The 6,930-nt window shown below is 43.7% G+C and overlaps 1 long non-coding RNA gene across 1 annotated transcript; it reads left to right on the top strand.

Moving 5' to 3' along the window:
- Positions 1 to 1,467: 1,467 nt before the first annotated feature.
- LOC123043437 (uncharacterized) lies at positions 1,468 to 5,036 on the top strand. Its single transcript, XR_006419191.1, has 5 exons — positions 1,468 to 1,868; positions 1,944 to 2,054; positions 4,166 to 4,227; positions 4,307 to 4,471; positions 4,998 to 5,036. It is a non-coding gene; the product is annotated as an uncharacterized lncRNA (long non-coding RNA).
- Positions 5,037 to 6,930: the final 1,894 nt, after the last annotated feature.

Below are 6,930 nucleotides of genomic sequence, written 5' to 3'. Positions count from 1 at the left end.
CGTGTAGGTATTTTCATGCGAGGTTCTAGTATGCCCTGATAGCTACTATTTCTGCCATGTGATTCTCACAACGCCAATCTTTCGCTTGCGAGGTTCTACTTCGGCGTGGTCATTGGGTCTTCTTTGGATTGGATTATATGGATCGGCGTTGTCCTCGCACTAGAAGCCCGGGTGAGTTGGCAGCCCGGGAGCGATGGTTACGATTAGCTAGCTAGTTCAGTTACCTAGGGTTTACTAGTTGGAAAATGTCGAATATATGTGGTGGCATTGGATTTTGGTTGTATGATTAACATGATGATCCCTTGTATATGTATGTATGTATGTATGTATGCATGCATGCATAAACTACTTGTTGATCTTGTGTCGACTACGTACTCTCCCCACCATCACAACCGTCATGTAAGATTGGCAGTGACACGGACATCTATCTCGGCTAGTCAGCAAATAACCTTTTACGAAAAAAAATTAGTAATATCATTTTCAGCAGCAGATATATTTTCATATTGATTCAAAATATATTTTTTCCAATTTATTTCACTATTCTAAATGTTTCCTTAAAAAAATTGCTTTCCAAACAAACAACTAAGCGTGTACTCTGCTTTAGGGAATTAATTTTTAATTAACCTTCCCGCTAAAGCCTTCAGTCTCCCTCCAATTCCTTTTGTAATTTCCCCGCTAAACACCCCTCACAAATACCGCCAATTATTTCTCTTCACCAAATCGTCAAGATTGGATCTGAGCTCTCTCGTTCGGGTTCCTCCATCCTCACGGCGTCATGTCGGTGTCGACACTACGAACCACACCAACCGGAGTCCATCGAATGAACACTACCTTAGGTTATTCCTTTCTCCCAAATCTCCTCCTTATATATGTGCAGCGCAGCACCTACGGGGCGGGCGGAAGCCGTGTCCTGGAGGAGGCAATACTCGGAGAGGCCGGGGATGAAACCGGCTAGGCCCTTGTAGTCGGCGAGCGTGGCCCAGATGGCCTCGAGCGACGCACCAACCCACACCCGCGCGCGCACCAACCGCTGGTTCTTCTTCCCCGGCAGCTTCCGCAACTTCTCTCGAACCCGTACCGCTCTCCGGTCATCCCACTACAAGAAAACAAGTCAATCGATGATGGAATTGTGATGACATTGTCAGAAACTGTCATAATTTATGATGATTTGTCTGGTTCTTCGCAAAATCCGTCATATATAAGCAACATGAGGATGGCACCCCAAATTGGTAGACCCATCATGACAGATAAAGAGGGAGTATCACCATAACCGTCATGGTTTGAACAATTAGGTCCGTTCATATACACCATTGGGACCGTGATGGATGGATGGTGCTGATGTGGCAATCCAGCGCGAGGAATAACTTGCGATGTGATTGGTTGAGCGAACCAACCGACGGATCACAAATCCAGACCGTCTACTCTTCCGTGATCCAACGGCAAGCAGTCCTATGTAGATGTCCGCCGGCTTCTTCCTTCCCCTTTGTCCGCCCCGACTCCCCTGATCTCACCGTCCTCCTCTTTCAGATCCTCCCCCTCCCCATCCACGGTAGCCGCCACCTCCCCATCCATGGCCATCTGCCCCTATGCGTCCCGCAACCGCCGCGACGACAGCCTCGTCCCCAGAGGCGGGGACTTCCCTTAAGGCGAACCTAGTGCACGTGGCGCCGGTACCGTTGATGCGGGTCGGGTGGCAGCCAGATCTGCCACGGCCAGAACCGGTGTCCTCTTCCTCCCTATCCAGCTTCCTCCCATGGTTGAGAAGAGGGCTTCGTCAAGGATCCCATGATGAAGGTCAACGTGGGAGGCTGCTTCCTTCGATGGAGGCCATGAGTGCCACGTGGGCACACACGTGGCTGCGCTTCAAGGTCAACCCTCGCCCATCCTTTCTCTTCGATTTGATTTGATCCCCTCCCCTGATTTCCTTCCCCACGAAGTTGCAGCTCGACAGATGCAGGGACGCCACCATGGAACAGTCAGGGCCTCCCTTTTCCTCCCGTTTCGTCCGATCCTCCACTGCCAGCCATTTCCGGCGCCCCTGCACCACGGCGGCGGTAAGGCCACGACCCTTCCTTCCTCCTTGCAGCGTTTTAGTTTCCCTCCCCCTTCCTATAGCTAACAAACTAGTTTGCTTTGCTCCAAGACGATCCTATCATATCCTATCCATGGAGTAGCTTGGATTTGGTTTCAGTTTACTATGTACATGCAGGGATGGTTGGTTTCAGAGATGGTCTAGGACCTATTTTTTTCAGCTGTAACAAATTCATCAACTGAGCTAGCTTTCAACCCTTTTTTGCCATGGTTTTGGGTTGGTCCTGCTTACGCCAAATTGATCCATTGGCTTGGTTCAATTTATATAGAGCTCTACATGCCCAAGAATAAGAAAATCTTGCTGCCAATCTGATGCTACAATTGTGTCTTTTTTTACTATTATATTATGTGTTCCACTGAACATTCAATCTTTAACCTTTGCTTGTGTAAAATCAGACTTTCTTCTAATGTTAATGGAGTGTTTGCTTGTTGTGCTGGAAAAATAGTTCATCATCCTTCATTTGACATGTGCAAGCAATGTGTACAGATTGCATTTAGATTCCAGCCCAACTAGATTATAGTTTAAGCGTTTTAGACCAAGCCATCTTGGTTTGGCGGCCACGGGGAGACGAGGAGGAGGGGCAGCAGGAGGCGGTGGACGACATGGCCATGGAAGTGCCCCCTTTCCGTCGTAGAACTACCACGCTGACTGCCGCCGTGCATCACATTTGTATGTAATCAAGTCTATACTCCTGTGAGGCATATCTAGTCACTCTCGCCTCCGGCAGGGATGCAATCACTGTTTCAAATAGCCCGCTATAGCTCCGCTATAGCACGCTATAGCGTTTACAAAAGGTCTTGCGCTAAGAGACTTTGGTCCAAACAAATGAACAAACATTTTAAATAGCGCGCTATAGCTCCGCTATAGCACGCTATAGCATTTGAAAGAGGTCCGACGCTAAGATGCTTAGCGCGCTATTTAAAACTTTGGATGCAATAGCCTCACCTTCCTACTACAGCAACCCAGGGGAGGATCCAGCATAGGTATATGAAAAAAAAGTACTGCGTACATGCTTGAGTTCAGACTTCAGAGAGTACGCGGGAGTGAGTTAATCAACTCAGCTTCAGTCCAGATAAACTAGTCTAAGCAAGCCAAGAGTTCACCAATCCCCTCCAAAGTTCCAATTTGAAATTGCATTCAGGTGTAGCTTCTGTTTGGATTTAGAGATGTATCTTTGTACATAGAACTGTCCAGATGTAATTTATTCCATTAGTAAAAGAATAACAAATTAATTTTTTAAAAGCAAACGTAGGCTGAAATAGAAAAAAAAAGTTGATGTTAGGGTGATTTTTTTAACACCCAAAGTTGAATTCTTGGATCCGCCACTTCAACAACCCCGGGGATGCAACATGCCCCCTCGCCGGAGGTGGCGGCGGCACTCACGTTGAGCTGAGAGACGGTCGACCTGCTGTCGTCAATGTCGTCACGACCTCAGCCACAGTGACCACAGCCATGGCGGCCACGACGACGACCACGACCACGACTAATTTATTTTTGTATTTTGGAGTGTCCCACATTTGGTGTAAATAGTCCCAAGTTTTCCTTTTCACTATGTAAAATATTACCAAGCTAATACCAGAACCACTGTCCGGACTTCTTAAAAGCGTATGTGCCTATACTAAAGCATACTGCCACATTCAGCTTATTTAACCTTGGTAGTTTGCTTACGACATTCGGGCTAGGTTACTGCATGTGTATGTATTTGGAGTAGCCTGGTCAGGATGGGCTCTAATTGGTGTGTCATGTGTATGCTTCACAGCTTTAGTATACACTTGATTACGTTTTATTGATGTACACATATATATGCTCTGTTTGATCTTTGAAGCCTAGCTTTCTATTTCTAAATCAAAATTATAGACATATGGTATGCTAAAAGACTTCTGTTCTGCATGCTTTTGTTCTGCACGCTATAACACAATTTGATTTCATTTAATTTTTGAAGCCTAGCTTATTTTTGCTTACAGCAGCTTCAGTATAGAGACTTGAATAGATATTTTTCTGGTTACTTTTTTATGCCTGCTTTACGTATCGCATTTCTTCTGAAATTTACTCAAATTATGATATTACGCACAGAAGGGCACAATGATGAATTGAACGCAAGATCCTTCTGGTGATCCAACAGACGCAAACATCAGGTGATTATAGTCATATGCTTGCGAACTTGTCAGATTTATTTGCTTACTTGCATTGCTAAAAGTGCACTTCTATATGCAGATGCCTAAGAAAAGGATTTGCAAATAAAATAGGAATCCAAACTTGCAAAATTCTCTTTTACAGACCGCTAGTACAACTGGGACTCTAGGTACAAGGCACAATGTAATTGCTCCAAATACGCTCATACAAGTTGCAACAATGAATTCTCGAATGTTTCGAGCAATGGTAAGTCACAAGCTTGGTTTGTCTTCATGTTGGCCTTTATTTGATACGTAAATGGCCTTCATAATGTGCAACCATCTACTTGCTTGCACTATTGTACTTTTTTTTGTTGCTGAAGCACATACAGGAGGGAAGCCAGGAATAGAACAATTTTCTCACCATTAGAAATTGTGAAATTGTGCCAGCATGTAGTTGTTTCGGAGAAATTTAGTTTGATTAATTTAGGTAATTATTCTTGTGTTTGAACTACAAAATATTTTGTGAAATTATCCAATTCTTTTTGCATAGCACCTAATTGTTGATGGAGTAGTACAACATGCACAAGAATTTGCTTGGTAGCTGTTGTGTTCATGACAATTCGTCAGGAAGATACCCATGCATGCCTGAATATAGTAATTATACAATTATCATGATAGTGGTTATATCTTTCTGCTAATTAGTCATTGTGTTGTTTCTTTATTTTTCTGACTAAGTATTTTCTATTTTCAATTAACTTGAGCTAAATAAATTTCTCATTTCTTCATAGCAGGATCCAAAGATTTAGCTGGAATGGACTCTAGACCACGGACAATTTAATCTTCTCTCTTAATTAGGATGGCACATTCAGTATGTTGAATGCATGCTAAATTATATTACAGTTCATTGTGATGGATATTGGCTATGCAAACTTTGATGTTTGATGAATCTACACCATATATGCATTATCTGAATCATGTAATTGAATGCCTGTATTTTTTTTTCTGGTTACAGTAGGCTATTACCACAAGCTACTTTTGGTTGCAACATGTTGGCACCATGAAAATTAGGGTTGCGTCAAATCTTAGTCGCCACGCTGACCTATTTTCTAGCACTAGGCTGTGGCGATGAAACACTTCATATAGTCGCAATAACTTGTCACAATAAAACTCAGTCCGTTGAGATAACTAATTGTTGCCACGGAATTCAGTATTGGTGAAATAGGCCTTTCGCCATGAAACGTTCATATTGTCGCAACAACCTCTCACCACAACCAGTCTGTCCGTTGTGATAACTATTTATCACCACCGAAAGGAGTATGTTGCAATTTTAGTATTACCATGTCTGAAGAGTCGTTGCCATACTTTACTGCCACAAACATAGGGTTCGTGGCGAAAGGACTATACCCACAAAAACAAGAGTTGTTGCCTTAGGGTATTGCCACAATTGACTATTGCCACGAAAGAGCACGCGCCACGAAAAAGAGTTGTTGGTATAGGTTATTGCCACAAATGCCTATCGCCACAAACAACTAAACCGCCACGGTTTGCTATGTGTTGCATTAAGCTATTGCCACAAACCAAATTGTGGCATCAAGTGCACGATGCCACGAGAAAAAATGTGGCATCTTGCAACATTGTTGTTGCAATAGCACGCTTTCTTGCCACGTTTATTTTTTTGTGGCAATAACCTATTACCATGTGTCCTGTCGCAACGCCTGGCAACGAACATGATGTCGTGGCAATAGGTACCTATTGCGACAATTGGGTACTTATTGCAACAAATGCTTTTGTTGCAATAGACCCGGATCCTTGTAGTGAACCTAAAAGCACTCTACAGTAAAAAATGGCAGCTAATCTCATGAGCGCTAAAGTTTCTGTTTTTCACAGAAAGATCATATAAACTTCACCCAAGTCTTCCCAATGGTTCTACTTGGCACTTTATTGAAACAAAAGCTATAAAACATGATTACTACAGTAGCATAATCATGTGGACACCAAAACAGTAAGTATAAATATTGCGTTGTCTCCCAACAAGTGCTTTTCTTTAATGCCTTTCTAGCTAGGCATGATGATGACAATGATGCTCACATAAAAGATAAGAATTGAAACATAACGGGAGCATCATGAAGAATATGGCTAGCACATTTAAGTCTAACCCACTTCCTATGCATAGGGATTTTGTGAGCAAACAACTTATGTGTGACGCCCCCGATTTAATCGTACACTAATCATGCACGCAAATGTGTACGATCAAGATCAGGGACTCACGGGAAGATATCACAACACAACTCTAAAACATAAATAAGTCATACAAGCATCATAATACAAGCCAGGGGCCTCGAGGGCTCGAATACAAGTGCTCGATCATAGACGAGTCAGCGGAAGCAACAATATCTGAGTACAGACATAAGTTAAACAAGTTTGCCTTAAGAAGGCTAGCACAAACTGGGATACAGATCGAAAGAGGCGCAGGCCTCCTGCCTGGGATCCTCCTAACTACTCCTGGACGTCGTCAGCGGCCCGCACGTAGTAGTAGGCACCTCCGGGGTAGTAGACGTCGTCGACGGTGGCGTCTGGCTCCTGGACTCCAGCATCTGGTTGCGACAACCAGAAGGAAAGGAAAGGGGGAAAAGGGGGAAGAAAGCAACCGTGAGTACTCATCCAAAGTACTCGCAAGCAAGGAGCTACACTACATATGCATGGGTATATGTGTAAAGGGCCATA

This window comes from Triticum aestivum, chromosome 2B (assembly GCF_018294505.1).
Source record: "Triticum aestivum cultivar Chinese Spring chromosome 2B, IWGSC CS RefSeq v2.1, whole genome shotgun sequence".
In the NCBI taxonomy this organism is placed as follows: domain Eukaryota; kingdom Viridiplantae; phylum Streptophyta; class Magnoliopsida; order Poales; family Poaceae; genus Triticum; species Triticum aestivum.
Note: the sequence above shows the minus strand (reverse complement) of the source record. Positions and strands in the feature narration are given on the sequence as shown.